Source organism: Saccopteryx bilineata, chromosome 5 (assembly GCF_036850765.1).
Source record: "Saccopteryx bilineata isolate mSacBil1 chromosome 5, mSacBil1_pri_phased_curated, whole genome shotgun sequence".
NCBI classification, from domain to species: Eukaryota; Metazoa; Chordata; class Mammalia; order Chiroptera; family Emballonuridae; genus Saccopteryx; species Saccopteryx bilineata.
This window is the reverse complement of record NC_089494.1, coordinates 90,528,842-90,549,268: the sequence shown is the minus strand read 5'-3', so window position 1 is coordinate 90,549,268 and position 20,427 is coordinate 90,528,842. Positions and strand designations below refer to the sequence as shown.

Here is a 20,427-nt window from a genome sequence, read left to right as displayed (position 1 = left end):
ACATTAAATGATGTGGCAGTCCTCAGAAGAGATGAGAAAATTCATGCAGCGTAGGGAGATTACAATTTCTAAATCATTCATAGTTTTAGAATACTAGAAAGCCCGGCGGTCATATGAAATGACCGCTGTTCTAGATATTATAAATTGTAATTAAAATGATTTGTGCAAAGGTGTCTGCTAATTCAAACTGAATTACCCAGGGCAGGCGGCGAGGACGCCTCTTTGCTTACTGCCCCACGAGGTTTTCCCCTTCTACTTCCTTAATTGCTTAAAGTAGAGTGCAATGAAGGAAACCACTGGCAGTACATTTCTTAAGAGCCACCGCTAGCTCAATAAATAAAGGTGATTTAAATAATAAAATGTTAATTCACATGTCAAAGATCTCTTTGTACACAACATTTCTTGTGTAGATGTTTCCATCATTTTTAAGCTCACCTTAAAGAGGACCATCAATTATTTTTAATTTTACGTTCGTTCTTTCACGAACTCTTGAACAGGCAACATAAAGTTGACCGTGTCCAAATGCAGGCTCAGGTAAAAAAATGCCAACACGCTTAAGCGTTTGGCCCTGAGACTTATTGATGGTCATAGCAAAGGCAAGTTTTACAGGAAATTGTCTATGTCTCAATTGAAACGGCAACCCTGTTTGAGATGGAGCCAAATCAATTCTTGGAATGACATGTATTTCACCTTTAGAGGAGCCAGTCAAAGACTTAGCTATTATGACATTATTTTTCAATTGGAGAACCTCTAGTCTTGTACCGTTGCAAAGACCCCTTCTGGTGTTAAGATTTCTTACCAGCATAATAATTGCTCCAATCTTTAACCTCAATTTGTGAGGTGGCATGCCAGAAGGCGGGACTATTTGAATGCCGTGGCAACTTCAACCCATTGGCTAGTACAGTTATGCAAGCAACCAATAAGCTATCGGTGACAAACAGACACTTAAGCTGCATATAATAAAGATACTGAAGAGAAAATCTGGTTTCCTGACCCTATCATTGTAAAATACCACAATTACTAGAAAGACCAACAAATAAAATCACATATTTATTAAATGCTTTTAGGCTAGGACTTGCTGGAAAATTATGATCTAATTCAGGGGTTGGGAAACTTTTTGGGTGAGAGAGCCATGAATGCCACATGTTTTAAAATGTAATTCCTTGAGAGCCATACAATGACTCGTGTATGTTACGCATTATCCAATAAAAATTGGGTGTTGTCCCAGAGGGCAGCTGTGATTGGCTCCAGCTACCCGCAACCATGAACATGAGTGGTAGGAAATGAATGGATTGTAATACATAAGAATGTTTTATATTTTTAACATTATTTTTTTATTAAAGATTTGTCTGTGAGCCAGATGCAGGCATCAAAAGAGCCACATCTGGCTCATGAGCCATAGGTTCCCAACCCCTGATCTAATTGAAGGAATAAAACAAACATGCCAAATCTTAAATAATAACAAAAAATTGAATAAGGGACCACAAGTGAGTACCTGATTAATTAGCTAAGTAATTTTCAATAATCAATGTAGAAAATCAGAAAAGAAAGTGAACTTTTATGTGTCAAATTGATGGAAATTTCCTTCAAGGTGGAAGGAGTATTTGAGCCATGGTTTGGTTGACCAAGCAATGAGAGATAAACAGCAAAGGCAGCTGGGGCAGATAGTAGGCCAAGAGTCTTGCCAAAAGACATTGGGACTTAATTTCATAGCTTAAACCAGAGGCAGTTGTTGTACAGCTCGTCCTGTAGATTTTAGAGGTGAATAGCTCCCTGTTTGTGAAGCCATTTGAGAAATCCATGACTGTTTATCAGCTGTAACAGAGGTTACAGCACTAGGTCTGGGGAAATATCAACTGTAGTTATAAACTGAAGATTGATGTTAACTTAATGAAAAAACCTAAAATCTTTAGCAGCATGAATTAGGTAGGTAAAAGAAAATGAGTATAATTGTCTTCAAAAGTGTAGTAGTTACTGAGATCGCCATCCTTATTATGTATAGCAGAGACTTGGATATTTAACTTTATTAGACTTCTCTTTTTCAGAAAGGATCTAAAGAGTTTGTGTGTATGAATATTATTGGTATGGTGAAGTATTTGTGGACTTGTTTATAAGAATTTTCAAAACTAAAATGCTAAAAGCCTATTTCTTGTTATTTTTAGCTAGTTATGTTAGTGTGTATGTGTGCTTGAGGAAATGATTTGACACTTTTTCTTTAAAAATATGTTGGCTTTATATTTAAACAGAAAATGATGCTAGAGAGTTTTCCTTACCCCCCCCCACTAAGTTAGAGATAAAAAATTTTAATTCTGAGATATTGAGGGCATGTTTCTAATTATATAAGAGGTTCTAGGTTAAATTTTCATTGTGGAATATAACCTAGATTTGGTGGTTGTTTTGCCACAGTATTTTATTGATTACCTGCACAGTTTACTTAGGAGGATGCCAAAGCTTACAAAACATACGATCCATAAACACTATTTTAGCTTATCTATATTGATTTATTGCTGGAGGTCTGTTTATTCTATTTTTAAAGTTTTTTCTTTCTAGTGAATCTCAGGATTATTCAGTTTTAGAAATATAATCTTAGAATAAAAACTCAAGAAGTATTGTTATAAATACTAATAATGAAGGTCAGTTAAGTAGTCTTCATAAATAATTACAGTACTGTTTTACAGGGACTGTAGACTTTGGCATTATAATCATCAGAGATGTCTATAAAAATAGAGAATTTGTGGCCTTAGCCAAGTTCTTCTGGATCAGAATCTCTGGGCATGTTACCTGGAAATTTACATTTTAAAATTGTACTTTTGATTCTTAAGTGCATTATAGTTTGGAATTTACTACAGCTACCATTTATGTCATGGTTGGGTCCACACAATCTAAAATATTACATCATTGTTTAGTTACATGTGTGTATATATGTATCATGGAAGCATAGAAGTAATTTTAAATATCTCAATAGCTTTCATAGTTCTCTGTAGACTATTTTTTTAAGTTAGTGTCTTATTAATCTATAGAAACTAAGGTAAACAGTTGCAGTGAGATTATTATTATTATTATTTGTATTTTTCTGAGGTTGGAAACAGGAAGGCATTCAGACAGACTCCCACATGCGCCCAACCGGGATCCACCCGGCACGCCCACCAGGGGACGATGCTCTGCCCATCTGGAGCATTGCTCTGTTGCAACCAGAGCCATTCTAGCGCCTGAGACAGAGGCCACAGAGCCATCCTCAGTGCCCAGGCCAACTTTGCCCCAATGGATCCTTGGCTGCGGAAGGGGAAGAGAGAGACAGAGAGGAAAGAGAGGGGGAGGAGTGGAGAAGCAGTTGGATGCCTCTCCTGTGTGCCCTGTTAGGGGATCAAACCTGGGACTCCTGCCTCCAGGCTGATGCTCTAAGAGATTATTTTTATCTGCAGAACAAATACCCACCTTTAATGCTTTTTAAAAATATCTGGGTCCAGGCTCCATCTACATCAGGGGTCCCCAAACTACGGCCCGCAGGCCGCATGCGGCCGCCTGAGGCCATTTATCTGGCCCCCGCCGCACTTCTGGAAGGGGCACCTCTTTCATTGGTGGTCAGTGAGAGGAGCATAGTTCCCATTGAAATACTGGTCAGTTTGTTGATTTAAATTTACTTGTTCTTTATTTTAAATATTGTATTTGTTCCTGTTTTGTTTTTTTTATTTTAAAATAAGATATGTGCAGTGTGCATAGGGATTTGTTCATAGTTTTTTTTATAGTCCGGCCCTCCAATGGTCTAAGGGACAGTGAACTGGCCCCCTGTGTAAAAAGTTTGGGGACCCCTGATCTACATCGTAGCAATTAAATAAAAATTTCTAAGGAATAGACTAAGTCTTTATATATTTTAAGAAGTTCCAAGTGTTTTTAACATACAGCTGTAACTGAGAAACAGGGATCTATCTACAAGAATGACCAAAAAGAACAATGATGTTGTTAATCCAAAAATTATTGGTATTTGGCTTGGGAATCTCTTATACTCAAAATGATATACTAAAGGTATTACACTGTAGCATCCAAATCCTGTTTCTCTAACTGCTTGTCCAACTCATTTAAAAAAATCAAAGAAAACTATCATCAAATTTTTCCAGCTAAGAATCTAATTCCAATGATCTTTTAGAGGCAATTTCTCTTCAAAGATCTCTGCTAAAATTCACTAGATTAGTATAACGTATTGATTGGGCACTTTAATTAATACAGGGAATGAAAATTTGACCTTTTCATGGGGACAGATATATTTAACTTGTTGATTTTTATGATTTTGGCATTTATAGGCCACTCAAATTTAATCAAGAATTATTTTTAATTATCTATTTTGAGGATGAAAAATATTTTCTGGAGTGTGGTTGTGTACATATAGGACATCAGAATCTATGTGATTAGAATTATTAATTTTAAAAATGTTCATAGGAACTAGGCAGCCAGATAAAATTAGTACTATAGAAAATACAAACCATATGACATGGATCAAAATACATGTTCCACAGAACTTTCTAATTCTTCTAATTTGAAAATCTCATTATTATTATTATTACAGTTTATTTATATAACACACATACTTTGATACATACTTCCTTTTGCTCAAATTCATTAAAGAAAGCCCTAAAGAATAATCAAGATACGCTTTTACATTTAAAATAACTGAAACCATATTTATAACCTCAAATTTATGATATTTTCTTATGTTTCTCTTTTAGATGCTTATTAAGAATATCAGCTTTTGTGTGTGGGAAGTAGATACTGAAGGTTATATGGTTTACAGACAACATCTTTAAAACATAGACACTCAAGGTAAGTAATAACTATAGCCTCATAAATAATCTCATTTAAGTTTGTCAGATTGTAATTTGACTTGCTAAAACTTGCTTACTTTTTATCACTGGTCCTATCTCAGTGACCTCACAACCATGTTCGTTCATATTCAGACACAAATTTTTATGCCTTCACATCATCTTGACTGGAAGTCTCAGATTTTGTTTATTACAGGCAGTTTATAAAATTGATTTATTATTATGGAAGAGTGCAAGTCAGTTAAGAAGAATGGAGGAGGCCTGACTTGTGGTGGCGCAGTGGATAAAGCGTCAACCTGGAATGCTGAGGTTGCCGGTTTGAAACCCTGGGCTTGCCGGGTCAAGGCACATATGGGAGTTGATACTTCCTGCTCCTTTCCTCCTCCTCCTCTCTCTCTCTCTCTTTCCCCTAAAATGAATAAATAAAATCTTAAAAAAAAAAAAAGGGTGGGAAAGGCTTAGTTTAAAAAAAAAAAGAATGGAAGAGTAGCTTCTATCAACTCTGTGAACACAACTCAGTCAGCAGAGTTTATCTTAAAAAAAATAAAAACTGCTATCCACTGCATTTCCTTTCAATGTATTCATTAATCTATTTTTAACTATGTTAAAAACTTGTTCTTTAACAGCTTCAAAAACCTTGTCATAGTTTCAAATACTCACAGTATTACCTCTGAATACCAAACCTCTTTTCACTGTTTTTTGAGTCCCCCAAATTTGTCTTGACCTAAAATATCCCTCAACTCAGTATGTTCTGTTTATGCCTCCACTGATTACACGCTTACATTACTAAGCAAATTTTTTAGTACATTTTGATAAAATTTTGAGTGAGATATGAGGGTCAAAAAATATAAATAATGTGTGTAAGGTGGGTAAAATGGAACTTGGAAAGTATATTACCTGTAAATAGGACACTTCTCTTCAGCTCTAGAATCCTAAGTGGAAATAAGAGACCGGAAGAATCATATCTTATTAATTTTTTCAAAAGGAACTACACAGATTTTGAGAAGTCCTAATTTTTCAATATCAGCATAAAATTTTGTTGATGAAAAAATAATCTAATTTTGGCTCACTGTGTGAGCCAAATAAAACATTTTACAGCCTCTGGTAGGAAAATTCTTTTTCCTTTGTTTTATGTTTCTTTTTTCTTTTTGAATGCAAATCCTTAGAGTCTATTTTTTCTTCTTATTTGTAATTAGCAGCTTAGTGATTTTCATAGTTTTCTGTGATGACTATTGTCAAAAATAACTTTTCTTGAAAATATAAATGAAATAAATATTATTTTTAATGCATTTTTACAGCTATATATGGTGAGTTGGTTACTTGGAACAGCTATTCAGTTGTTTTCTGAATTATAATAATTAGACAGTTATTTTTGTAGTTTCTTTATCTCCACAGTCTATAACAGAGCCTTCTGATTGAGGACAAGGAAAGCGAATCTTTTTTTTTATTATTTTTTAATGGAATTTTTCATAAAGAACAGTGTAAAATCACAGTCCTCAGTACATGGCATACTGTCATCACTGGTCCATGCAATGCACATATTTATTTTTTATATTTTTATTTATCTTATTTCTATTCCCATGTTCCTGACCTCAACCCATAGGAAACCATTCTCATATGAAGGTCTAAAATAATATCTACTGCGCTGTTCTCTTTTGTTTGTATGTATTCCCATAATATGAGTATTGTTTTATATACATGTATTTAAAAATATTTAAAATGGAAATTTTCCAATAAATAAAAAGAAAAAGGAGAATAATACTTTGAACCTCCATGCCCATTTCTCACTTTTAATAGTTACGTTGTGGTTGAGCTTGTCATGACTTATCTACCCTGCCCCTTCCCCATTTGTGTACATGAAGTTTTAATATGCATAAATGGTATTATACTTTGTGTCTCATTCTGTTTGTTTTTATAATTTATGTATGTTGTTGTGCTTACATTGCTTCTAACTGCTGCACAGTATTCCATGATTTGGAGCTACCATGTGTTAACTACTCATATTTACTAATAATTGCCATCCTGATTGCTTCCAATCTCATATCACAACAAACAATAGCTTGTCAAACATCCTCATGCCTGTCCTTGTATGCAACTTTTTGAGGATTTCTTTGGGATGTATACCTAGGATCAAAATTGCTGAGTAATAGGATATATGTTTATACTTAATTTAACCAAGTCTTACCAGATGCTCTACTAAATAAACACTTCAGTCCACACTTTCCCCAGCAGTAACCACTCATTGCTGCCCACCCCTGTACCATCTGGCTTTCTAATATTTTCAATCTAATGCATGTAATTTTATAGCTCAGTGTTTAATTTGAATTATTCTTATTCCTAATGAGTTTCAGTATCTCTTTATATTCCTGTTGGCCTTTTGGTTTCCCATTTCTGAAATTGTTTAACACTATCTTTCATGTTTGTTTCTATCTCCCTTTTTTTTTTTTTTTTAGTGAGAGCAGGGGAGGCAGAGAGAGGGACTCCCACATGCATAATGACTGGAATCCACTCGGTAAGCCCATTAGGAGGCTATGCTCTGCCCATCTGGGGCATTGCTCCTTTGCAACTGGAGCCAGTTTCTTTTAGCGCCTAAGGTGGAGGCCATGATGCCATCCTCAGCGCCCACGGGCAACCACTGGAGCCAATCAAGCCACGGCTGCGGGAGGGGAAGAGAGATAGAGAAGGATAGAGAGAAAAGGGGGAAGGGTAGAGAAGCGGATGGTCTCTTCTCCTGTGTGCCCTGACCAGGAATTGAACCTGGGATATCCACACACCAGGCTAACACTGTACCACTGAGCCAGCCAGCCATGGTCTGTTCCTATCTCTTGATTAATATATTTTAGAGTTTTTTATATATTTCAAATATTTGTTTCCTGTCAGTTTTAGATATTAAAAATTATCTGCTATTTTTTTAACTTTTATTTTGTGCATGATGTTCTTTGAGTAGACATTAATATTTTAAATAGTACATTAAAATATTTTCTAGATATTTGTTACTGGTATACAGAAATGACACTGATGTTTTGAAACTTGATCTTGATTCTAGCAATGTTGCTGAACTCTTCTTAATACGTTGTTTTTTTTATAGATAGATGATCATATATCATTTACAAATGAAGACAGTTTTATCCTTTCTATCTGTATACTTTTACTTCTTTTTTCTTTCCAGTATCTTTGGTCAGTTTCTTTGTAACTGTGTTAAACAGTTGTAGTGACAGTGGATATCTCCATCTTATGCCCATTGTTAAAGAAGATGCATCTAGTTTCTCACTTAAGTATAAAGTTTGCTGAAGATTTTTAATATATAATGTTTACCAAGTTAAGAAAGGTTCTTCATTTCTAGCTTGCTGTGCATTCTTATGATAGATAGCTATTGAACCCATAAAATGTTTTTATGTATCTGTTAAAATAATTATATGATATTTATCCTACATATTAATATAAATTAATGAATAGAATTTTTGTGTGTGTGTGTATTTTTCTGAAGCTGGAAACGGGGAGAGACAGTCAGACAGACTCCCGCATGCACCCAACCGGGATCCACCCGGCATGCCCACCAGGGGCGACACTCTGCCCACCAGGGGACGATGCTCTGCCCCTCCCGGGCGTCGCTCTGCCCCGACCAGAGCCACTCTAGCACCTGGGGCAGAGGCCAAGGAGCCATCCCCAGCGCCAGGGCCATCTTTGCTCCAATGGAGCCTTGGCTGCGGGAGGGGAAGAGAGAGACAGGGAGGAAGGAGGGGGGGGGGCGGTGGAGAAGCAAATGTGCGCTTCTCCTATGTGCCCTGGCCGGGAACCGAACCCGGGTCCCCCGCACGCCAGGCCGACGCTCTACCGCTGAGCCAACCAGCCAGGGCCTGAATAGAATTTTTTATGTTAAACCATCATGCATTCCTAGTTTGCACACTACTTGATTTTGGTATATTATTTTTAATATATTATTGTATTTGGTTAATAAGTATTTCAGGATTTTAGAATCTGCATTCTATTTTTTTAATGTTTTATTTATTGATTTGAGAGAGAAAAAGGGTCGGGGAGGAGCAGGTAGCATCAACTCAGTAGTTGCTTCTCAAATGTGCCTTGACCAGGCAAGCCTGGGATTTTGAACCAGCAACCTTAGCATTCCAAGTCAATGCTTCATCCACTGCACCACCACAGGTCAGGTTACAAGCTACATTCTTAAGTGAAATTTTCTATGATTTTCTTCTCTCCATTTTTTTCATTTGGTTTTGCATTTAAGATTCACTAGCCTTATAAAATGAGATAGGCTGACCTTACTATTTTTCTATTTTCTGGAACAATTTCATAATATATGAATTTATTGTTTCTTTAATATGTGTTAAATTCATGAAAACTATCTGGTTCTGAGAAATTCTGAGAGATTTCTTAGAAAGCTATTTATGCCTTTAATATTCTTTGGTCTATTCAGGTATTTTTCCTCAGCTTCTTCCATTTCCCTTCCCATGGGTACTAATGGCTCATGATGGTCTCCCAGGAGGGAGTATAACCCAGACCCACTTTTCTTTGACTCAGGAAATACCTAAACAGTCTTGTTGTCTATACCCAGATAATTCATGCAATGGTCTCCCCTCCCGGCTTTCAGAACTGGCAAGGGATTCAATGTCTAACCCTGAGAAGGGAGCTCTGATCTGCCCAGTCTTGCTTCATTTATCAATAGATTCTCACTGCCACCCACCCAAATTCATTCTGTACTCCAACAGTTTTCTACTTTCCTATAACCAAAACTTTTCCTATAACTGACTTCCTCATAACTCTTAAAACTGTTGCCAGTACTTCTGGTTAAAGTGTCAAGGTTATATAAAAGACAAATATGGTTTTGGGGGTGTTTGTTTGCTTTGGGGACAGAGAGAGGGACAGACAGGAAGGGAGAGAGATGAGAAGCATCAATTCTTCATTGCAGCTCCTTAGTTGTTCATTGATTGCTTTCTCATCATATGTGCCTTGCCCTGAGGGTAAGTGACCCCTTGCTAAAACCAGCAACCTTGGGCTTCAAGCCAGAGAGAGATCTTTGGGCTCAAGCCAGCAACCATGAAGTCATGTCTATGGTCCCTCGCTCAAGCCTGTTACCCCACACTCAAGCTGGTGAGCCCATACTCAAGCTGGCGACATTGGGATTTTGAACCTGGGTCCTCTGTGTCCCAGTCTGATACTCTATCCACTGTGCCACCGCCTGGTCAAACAAAAAGGCAAATATTTTGACAAAAGAATAAGTAAGATACTATGTTCAGGGAAGATAAGTGTTGGGGAGAAAAAATAGACAATCATCTGTTCTAATGTCCTTTATACTATATAGCAAATTGTAGTTAATTCCAAAAAAATTTTTAGTTTACCTCCAGAGTTTCAAATTTTATAGTAACTATGTATTATCAGAAAAATAAATAAATAAATGTAAACCTAATGAAACGCGGAAGTTCATAGACCCATAACAAAAAAAAATTGTCAGTGAACATATAATAATAATTTTTAATACATTTTTTTCCCAGATTTTATTTATTCATTTTAGAGAGGAGAGAGAGAAAGAGAGAAAGAGAGAGAGAGAGAGAGAAAGAAAGGGGGGAGGAGCAGGAAGCATCAACTCCCATATGTGCCTTGACCAGGGAAACCAGGGTTTTGAACCGGCGACCTCACAATTCCAGGTCGACGCTTTATCCACTGCACCACCACAGGTCAGGCTTTAATACATTTGGATGTACATTTACCATCTTGTTTTTTCACACACATTGACAGTGTATCTTTATTTTTAATCTTTTCTTACTTTAAAATATGTAATATATCCTCCCTCAAAGGTTCTTGTAAACTCTGATATCCATTTGTGTCCCTCACCTTTCCCAATTCCATCATGTTGTTATTGTCTACTTTAAATTCTAGACCAGGGGTCCCCAAACTACGGCCCGCCGGCCACATGTGGCCCCCTGAGGCCATTTAGCTGGACCTGCCGCACTTCCGGAAGGGGCACCTCTTTCATTGGTGGTCAGTGAGAGGAGCAAAGTTCCCATTGAAATACTGGTCAGTTTGTTGATTTAAATTTATTTGTTCTTGCCTGACCTGTGGTGGCGCGGTGGATAAAGCGTTGACCTGGAAATGCTGAGGTCGCTGGTTCAAGGCCCTGGGCTTGCCTGGTCAAGGCACATATGGGAGTTGATGCTTTCTGTTCCTTCCCCCTTCTCTCTCTCTTCTCTCTCTCCCTCTCTCTCTCCTTTCTAAAATGAATAAATAAAATATTAAAAGATAGTTAAAAAAAATTATTCTTTATTTTAAATATTGTATTTGTTCCCGTTTTGTTTTGTTTTTTACTTTAAAATAAGATATGTGCAGTGTGCATAGGGATTTGTTCATAGTGGGTTTTTTTTGTTTTTTGTTGTTGTTTTTTTGTTTTTGTTTTTGGTTTTTTTTTGTATTTTGCTGAAGCTGGAAACGGGGAGAGACAGTCAGACAGACTCCCGTATACCCCGACCGGGATCCACCCGGCACGCCCACCAGGGGCGAAGCTCTGCTCACCAGGGGGCGATGCCCTGCCCCTCCCGGGCGTCGCTCTGTCACGACCAGAGCCACTCTAGCGCCTGGGGCAGAGGCCAAGGAGCCATCCCCAGTGCCCGGGCCGTCTTTGCTCCAATGGAGCCTTGGCTGCGGGAGGGGAAGAGAGAGACAGAGAGGAAGGAGGAGGGGGTGTGGAGAAGCAAATGGGTGCTTCTCCTATGTGCCCTGGCCGGGAATCTAACCCGGGTCCCCCGCCCGCCAGGCCGACGCTCTACCGCTGAGGCAACCGGCCAGGGCCATAGTTGTTTTTTTATAGTCCGGCCCTCCAACGGTTTGAGGGACAGTGAACTGGCCCCCTGTGTAAAAAGTTTGGGGACCCCTGTTCTAGACTATGGTAGTCAAATATTCTTTTTCTTTGCTGGTAGCTATTTTTAAAGACAACTAACTTTACAAAGCATTATCTAATACATCTTTTAAATATTTCTGGATTTGTTTTTTTTTCTATTTGAGTATTTCTTCAACAACAGTTTTCTGAGGCCTTGGATGCTTAAAAATATGTTACCATATTCTCATAATTAATTGACTGCACAGCTATATGTAAAACTCTAGTTTTTCAATTTTCAATATCTGAAAATCTATGGTGTTTTTATTTTTATCACCATCATTTCTTTTCTTTTAAATTTTTTTATTATTCATTTTTGAGAGAGAAACAGTTATTTGTTGTTCCACTTACTTATGCATTCATTGATTGATTCTTGTATGTGCCCTGAGCTGGATTCAAACCCACAAGCTTAGTGTATCACACGGTGCTCTACCAACTGAACTACCCAGCTAAGGAGCCATCATTTCTTCAAATATATTCTTTATATTTCTCTTTTTCTCTCTGCTTCCTTGTTATTCAAATATTAGCACTAACACTCTGTTAGCCTTTCTTTTATATATATGTATTTTTTTGTCCTTTGCTTAGTCTTGAAGATTTTGTCAAACTGGTCTCAAATTCATTAATTTATTCATCATTTTAATTTTATTTATTTCATCTGTATGTTTCAAATATTAGTTTTTCTATATTTCTGCTTGCTTCTTTGTTTTATTTTTTTATTAGGTATTGCTATGCTCCCTTATCTTTTGCAGTATATTAGGCTAATTTTCAATTCTTAGGCCATCAGATTTCTAACATTTCTGCTTTTCTTAGAAACTGAATACGTATATGTTATTTTTCTTTGGAAATAGTTACGCTCTTTAAAATGTCTTCCTATTTGGCCTGTCAGATCATTTCCCCAGGGTATACTGGCATTACGGATGGGGAACGGCTAGCACCCAGTGCATGCCATTCTCAGTGAGCTCAGAGGAAGGGTGCTAGGCAGAAAAGCCCAAGTTCACCTGAGAAATCACAGTTCACAGTTAATCAGGTTAACACAGTGATACCTCAGTCTGTACTTTATCGTCTCCCCCCCCCCCCCATCTCCCTCAACCCACCGTGGGAAAGCAGCATCCACACTGGTAGTTGTAGCCACCAGCTCTGTGACTTGGTAGAAAATGACTGCACAGGTTTAGTTAGTCCCCACTGTTTTTCTCAGCTCGTTTAAGTACCCTGTTTACTTCTGAGGGCAGTTGCATAGTAGTCTGAGTCCCTGAAGTTGTGGGAACAGGTTTTATCTCAAGACAATGACAGGAAAGAATTAAAAGTAGAACTCTACTAGTTCATTTTGTATTTTGTCCTCCCTCAGCCCAAAGGCTGCCTCTTGCTCTATATACCATGTTCCAAGGTCCAAGAACATTTACCAAAAATCAGTCCTCTTCACCCTCTACCTTCCCTAGGAACTTTTTGAGTATTCTTATTTTTTGTGGGGTTTTTTCTCTCTCTATGATTCCTACTAGAGAAGGACCCAGCAGTTTTTCTAGTATAACATCTTGAGTTTATTTTTGTGAATGGTGTAAGTTGGTGGTCTGATTTCATTTTTTGTAGGTAGCTGTCCAATTTCCCCAACGCCATTTGTTAAGGAGACTGTCTTTACTCCATTGTATTCTCTTACCTCCTTTGTCAAATATCAATTATCCATAAAGGTGTGGGTTTATTTCTGGGTTCTCTGTTCTGTTCCATTGACCTATATGCCTGTTCTTATGCCAGTACCAAACTGTTTTAAGTTGATGGCCTTGTAGTATAACTTGATATCAGGAAGTGTGATACCACCCACTTTATTCTTCTTTTTCAGGATTGCTAAGGCTATTTATGTTCTTTTTGGGTTTCATATAAATTTTTGGAATATTTGTTCTATATCTTTGAAGTATGTCATTGGTATTTTAATAGGAACTGCATTGAATTTATAGATTGCTTTGGATAATATAGACATTTTAATGATATGTATTCTTTCTATCTGTGAACACTGTACATGCTTCCACTAGTTTGTATCTTCCTTGACTTTTTTCAACAATGATTTATAATTTTCTGAGTACAAGTCTTTAACCGTCTTGGTTAAATTTACTCCGAGGTACTTTCTATTTTTTGTTGCAGAAGTGAAGGAGATTGTTTTCTTAATTTCTTTTTAAGACAGTTTATTTTTGGTGTATAAAAGTGCCACTGATTTCTGAATATTGATTTTATATCCTGCCACCTTGCTGAATTCATTTATCAGGTCCAGTAGTTTTTTGACTGAGACTTTAGGTTTTTCTGTGTACAGTATCATATCATCAGCAAATAATGATAGTTTTACTTCCTCTTTTCCAATTTGGATGCCTTTTACCCCTTCTTCTTGTCTGATTGCTGTGGCTAGGACTTCCAGGACTATGTTGAATAAGAGTGGTGAAAGGGGTCACCCCTGCCTTGATTCTGATCTTAAGGGGATTGTTTTTAATTTTTGCCTATTGAGTATGATGTTGGCTGTGGGTTTGTCATAGATGGCCTTTATCATGTTGAGGTTTGTTCCCTGTATTCCCACTTTGCTGAGAGTTTTGATCATGAATGGGTGCTAGATTTTATCAAATGCTTTTTCTGCATTTATTGATATTATCATTTGATTTTTATCCTTTTTTTTGTTTATGTGATGAATCACATTGATTGATTTGCAAATATTGTACCAGACTGTCTCCCTAGAATAAATTCCACCTGATCATGATATATAATTTTTTTCATATATTGCTTGATCTGGTTTGCTAATATTTTGTTGAGAATTTTAGCATCAAAGTTCATCAGGGATATTGGTTTATACTTTTCTTTCTTGTAGTGTCTTTGCCTGGTTTTGGAATCAGTATTATGCTTGTCTCATAAAAAGAGTTTGGAAGTCTTATGTCCCCTTGAATTTTTTGAAATAGCTTGAGAAGGATAGGACTTAGTTCTTCTTTGAATAGTTGGTAAAATTAGTCTGTGAAGCCATCTGGCCCAGGACTTTTGTTTGTTGGGAGTTATTTGGTAACTGTTTCAATCACATTTGATGAAATTGGTCTGTTTAGGTTTTCTTATTCTTACCTATTGATTTTTGAAAGATTATATGTTTTGAATAATTTGTCCATTTTGCCTAGGTTGTCTAATTTCATAGTATTTTCTTATAATCCTTTGTATTTCTGCTGTGTCACTTGTTACTTCGAAACTCTCATTTCTAAATTTTTTTATTTGACTCCTCTCTCTTTTTGTCTTGGTGAGTCTGGTTAACGGTTCATCAATGTTATTAATCTTTTCAAAGAACCAGCTCTTGGTTTCATTTATCCTCTGTATTGTTTTTTTAGCCTCTATGTCATTTATTTCTGCTCTGACCTTTATTATTTCCTTCCTTCTACTTCCTCCTTCCTCTGGGCTTTACTTGCTGTTCTTTTTCTAGTTCTTTTAGATGCAGGGTTAGATTGTTTATTTGAGCTTTCTGTTGCTCTTTAATGTATGCCTGTAGTGCTATGAACTTCCCTCTCAGGACTGCTTTTGCTGTCTCCCATAAATTGAGTTGTTGTATGTTCATTTTCATTTGTTTCAAGGAAATTATTTATTTCTTCCTTGACTCATTGTTAACCCATTCGTTAGATAATAACATGCTATTTAGTTTCCAAATGTTTGAGTGTTTTTCAGTTTTTCCATTGTAGTTGATTTCTAGTTTCATGCCATTGTGATCCGACAAGATGCTTGATATGATTTTAATCTTCTTAAATTTGCTGAGACTCGTTTTGTATCCTAACATGTGGTCTATCCTAGAGAATGTAGCATGAGCACTTGAAAAGAATGTATATTCTTTTACTTTAGGGTGAAAGGTTTCAAATATATAGCTAGTGCTCAACTTATGACCACGATTGATTCCGACAGACTGGTCATAACACGATTTGGTTGTAAGTTGAGTAGGCTATATGTATAGTACTGTGAAATGATGTTATAAAAATCTTTAAGTTACATTTTATTATAATTTTCTCCATTTCGTGTATGGGCCCTCTTCATTGCTTTGTTATAACTGTTGATCACATGAGTGCAGAACCTTTCACAGCTTCACGAATTCTTTCTTTATCTTTCAAAATCGTCAACACAGTCGAGCGTGGTAACTTCGTATCACGTGCGATCATATTCACTTTCTTTCCTCCTTCGTACTGCGTAATTACCTTCATTTTCATGTAGAGATCGATGGCCTTTCTTTCCTTCTTGGCAGGCTGAGGCACAGACAAAGACAATTTCCTCTTAGTAGACACCTTGGAGGGGTTTGATGAAAAATATCCAAGACACAAAACATAAATTGCTGTACCAAGTCTGGGATAGCAGTTGAAATGGTGCACGTGGAGATGGTAGTGCTATCAGAAGCTGGTCCGCACTGTCATACACCCAGCTGGGCAACACTTGCATTGCCAGACGTGGAGCAGTCGTGGCTAGCTATTGTGGTCGTAAAGTCGAATGGTCGTAAGTTGCATAGGTTGTAAGTCGATCAATACCTGTATCTATTAAATCCAGTTGATCTAGTGTGTCCTTTAAATCTGCTGTTTCCTTGTTAATTTTTTTTCTTGAGGATCTATCCAGTGATGTTAGTGGGGTATTAGAATCCCCTACTATTATAATATTGCTGATGATCTCGCCCATTATGCTCATTAAAATCTGCATTATGTATTTAGGAGCTCCTATATTAGGTGCATAGATATTTATAATGGTTATATCTTCCTGTTCGATTGCTCCCTTTATTCTTATGTATTGACTTTCTTTATTTCTTAGTATCACCTTTGTTTTAAAGTCTATTTTGTCATTAAGTATTGCTACCCAAGCTTTTTATTCATTTCCTTTTGCATGAAATATTTTTTTCCATCCCTTTACTTTCAATCTATGTGTATCTTTTATTTTGAGGTACATCTCTTATAGACAGCATATGTACGGATCAGGTTTTCTTATCCACGCAGCTACCCTATGTGTTTTGATTGGAGCATTTAAGCCATTTACATTTAAGGTTATTATTGATATGTAGTTGTTTATTGCCATTTTATTCTTTAAATCTACATTCATCTTTTACTTGATTTTTTTTCTCTCTTTGTTCTGTTTACAGCAGGCCTCTTAACATTTCTTGTAGCATTGGTTTGGTTGTAATGAATTTCTTGAGGGGTTTTTTTGTTGTTATTTCTCCTTCAATTTTAAATGATAGCCTTGCTGGATAAAGAAGTCTTGGTTGTAGGCTCTTGTTTTGCATTACTTTGAATATTTCTTGCCATTCCCTTCTGGCTTCAAGTGTTTCTGTTGAAAAATCTGATGTCATCCTTATGGGGGATTCTTTATAGGTGATTAACTGCTTTTCTCTTGTAGCTTTTAGTATTCTTTCTTTATCTTGTAGCTTTGGTATTTTAATTATTATGTGTATTGTTGTAGGTCTCTTTGGGTTCCTCTTTATTGGGATTGCCTTGAACTTGTGTGACTTGTTGCTTCATCAATTTAGGGAAGTTTTCAGCTATGATTTCTTCAATCAGGTTCTCTATCTCTCTATCCCTTGTTCTTTCTCTTCTCCTTCAGGAACCCCTATGATATGGATGTTGTTTCTCTTCATGTTGTCACAGAGATATCTTAGAGTTTTCTCAGACTTTTTGATCCTCTTTTCTTTTTTGCTGTTCTGCTTCTGTGGTTTCACTTATCTTGTCCTCTAAATGGTTGATTCGATCCTCTGCTTCATCCAGCCTGCTTTTAATTCCTTCTAGTATAGTATTCATTTTTGATAGTGTTTGTCATTTCTGTCTGATTTTTTTTATGATTTCAATGTCCTTTTTTTTGCTTACTATATCTTTGTTTAGGTGCTCATTATGCCCATTTATTGTTGCTCTAACATGCTTGATCATCCTAACAATCATTATTCTAAACTCTGCATCCGGTATCTTGGCTATTTCCATATCATCCAATTCTTTTTCTGGGGATTTCTCTTGTTGATTCATTTGAATTACATTTCTCTGTCTTCCTATTTTGTCTCTGTATAAACTGCTCCTTTGGATGTGTTGTTTATGTAGCTACCTGAGTATAGGGTTAGTGTTGTCTGCCTCCAGCTACCAGGTGTGTTGTTTCTAGATCTTCTTGGGTTGCCCTCAGCTGTTATTTTTAATCTGCTGTGGGCTACTTGTCTGCTGCTACTGCTCTTTTTGCTATTTGTGTCAGAGTTTTCTTTATCTTAGCTGGGTCAGGTGTCAGGAGCTTTTCCTTAAGATACCACTCTAACTAGGGTTGTTAGGTCCTGAGCTGATGCCCTCTGTATCTGGCTACTGGATATACCAGCCCTGGACCTCTCTTGTCAGAACATGGTGCAGACTAGTGGGGGTCACTAATTATGACTGGCCCTTAGCAAGCTTCTTGGAGCTACAGGTGATCCAGAATTTGTGGCTGCCTCTGCTGGGCCCAGATGCTGTTGTACATATCAGCTGCACTCCTAGGCTGGCTTTTATATACTCTTGGCCAGTGTGTGTGGCCTCTCTATTCCCATAGTGTGTTATTTCCACGGCCCCCCTGCTGCCGCAGCCTTCTCAGGCACTCGGGCACCGACACTGAAGGGCATGCAGGCTTGCGGGCCACAGCTCAGGTTGCCCTGTGAGACTGCCCCGTGAGCATGGCTGATTTCCATCCTTCCTACCAATCTTGGTGTGGCTACTTCAGTGTTCCCTGGTTATAGATTCATCTTAGTTTAGTCCAAAGTTGGGTTTTGAAGATGATTGTTCCTAAGTTTAGTTGTAATCCACTTCAGTTCTGGGAGGTAGGAATTGTAATGGCCACCTACTCAGTCACCATTTTCCCAGTCCGACCACTCTTTAACTTCTTGAGTCACATTACAGTATTGCAATATGGCCTGGCTGCTATCCCTTACCCCTGTGGTATGAGTATTATTCAGAGATTTCTCTTCCTACTTCATGGGATCCCCTTTTCTCTCTCCTATGTTAAAATTCCTATTGGTTAAACCTTTTTTTAAAGTTTTGCTCTCTCTTTTAGAAATAACTATTTGAAAATATTTTTGAACCACCATTAAAAACTACTTTCTCTCTATTCAGTGACTGTATCTACACAAGGGAACAAGGGAAACAGTCTTTTTTTAGTGAAATAGAGGAGAGTGAGAGACAGACAGGGACAGACAGGAAGGGAAAGAGATGAGAAGCATCAAATTCATTTGTTGTGGCTTTTTTGTTCTTCATTTATTGCTTTCTCATATGTGCCTTGACAGGGGGACTACAGCAGAGTGAGTGACTGCGTGCTCAAGCCAGTGACCGTTGGCTCAAGCCAGCAACCATGGGGTCATGTCTGTGATCCCATGCTCAAGCCAACAACCCTGCTTAAGCTGGTGAGCCCATGCTCAAGCTGGTTGATCCTGTGCTCAAGCCAGTGACCTCGGGGTTTTGTATTTGGTTCCTCAGCATCCCAGTCTAGTGCTCTATCCATTGTGCCACTGCCTGGCTAGGCCACAAGGGAAACATTCTGAAAACCTTGAATTTTCATAAAGAAAATTCAAGAAGACATTGCTATTAATAGAATCAATCCCTTTAGATAAGCTTTATTACTCAGAATTTTGTTCAGCAAAAAAGATGTATTTTTTTTTTAATTTTTCTGAAGTTGGAAATGGGGAGGCAGTCAGACAGACTCCCGCATGTGCCTGACTGGGATCCAGTCGGCATGCCCACCAGGGGGCGATGCTCTGCCCATCTGGGGCGTTGCCCTGTTGCAACCAGAGCCATTCTAGCTCCTGAGGCAAGGGCATGGAGCCATCTCCAGCACCCGGGCCAACTTTGCTCCAATTGAGCCTTGGCTGCAGGAGGGGAAGAGAGAGACAGAGAGGAAGGATAGGGGGAGGGGTGGAGAAGCAGATGGGCGCTTCTCCTGTGTGCCCTGTCTGGGAATCAGACCTGGGACTCCTGAACGCCAGGCCAACGCTCTACCACTGAGCCAACCGGCCAGGGCCAAAAAGATGTATTTTTGTGTAGTTATTTTTATAAGTCAAATTAAAATTTTTTTATTACTAATATTAAAATAGTTTCTGTAATCTTCATACAACATTAGGGTAGTTAACTCTTTCACATACCAGCATGAAATTTCTGACAGACTGGCATTGGTCTGTGAAAAACACTGCTCTAAACAACTGAGCTACTTGGACAAGGCAAGTCTGAATCGCTGATTAACCAGGCAGTAGTGCAGTGGATAGAGCTTCGGACTGAGAATGCTGAGAACCCAGATTCAAAACACTGAGGTCACCAGCTTGAGTGTGGGCTTGAGCGTGGGATCATAAACATGACCTATAGTTGCTGGTTTGAGCCCAAAGGTCACTGGCTTGAGCAAGGGGTTACTTGCTCTGCTGTAGCCCCCCCCCCCTTTGTCAAGGCACATTTGAGAAATCAATCAATAAACAACTAAGAAGCCACAACAAAAAATTGATGCTTCTCATCTCTCTCTTTTCCTATCTGTCCCTATCTGTCCCTTTGTCTCTCTCTTTCTATGTCACAAACACACACACACACACACACACACACACACACAAAGACTGAATCCTTTAAGTAACCTTTCTTTTTTTTGTATCCTCCATGTTTATCACTACAATTGCCTGGGTCTTCATAGACTGTGACAGTTCCACCACTGAATACCTAGTTTTGTTTCTCAGTGTCTCTGTGATTTGGCTTCCTTGTCCATAAAATGAGAATATAAGTATTATCTTTCTCA

The 20,427-nt window shown here is 37.8% G+C and overlaps 1 protein-coding gene across 13 annotated transcripts in view; it reads left to right on the top strand.

Annotated features, from left to right (window-relative positions):
• MBD5 (methyl-CpG binding domain protein 5) overlaps nt 1-20,427 on the top strand; it is a 521,200-nt gene that overhangs the window by 186,440 nt on the left and 314,333 nt on the right. For all 13 annotated transcript variants that reach the window (XM_066232972.1, XM_066232973.1, XM_066232966.1 and 10 more), the window contains one exon: nt 4,722-4,815. The gene's annotated coding sequence lies outside the window, so the exon portion shown is untranslated. The remainder of the gene's footprint in view (nt 1-4,721; nt 4,816-20,427) is intronic.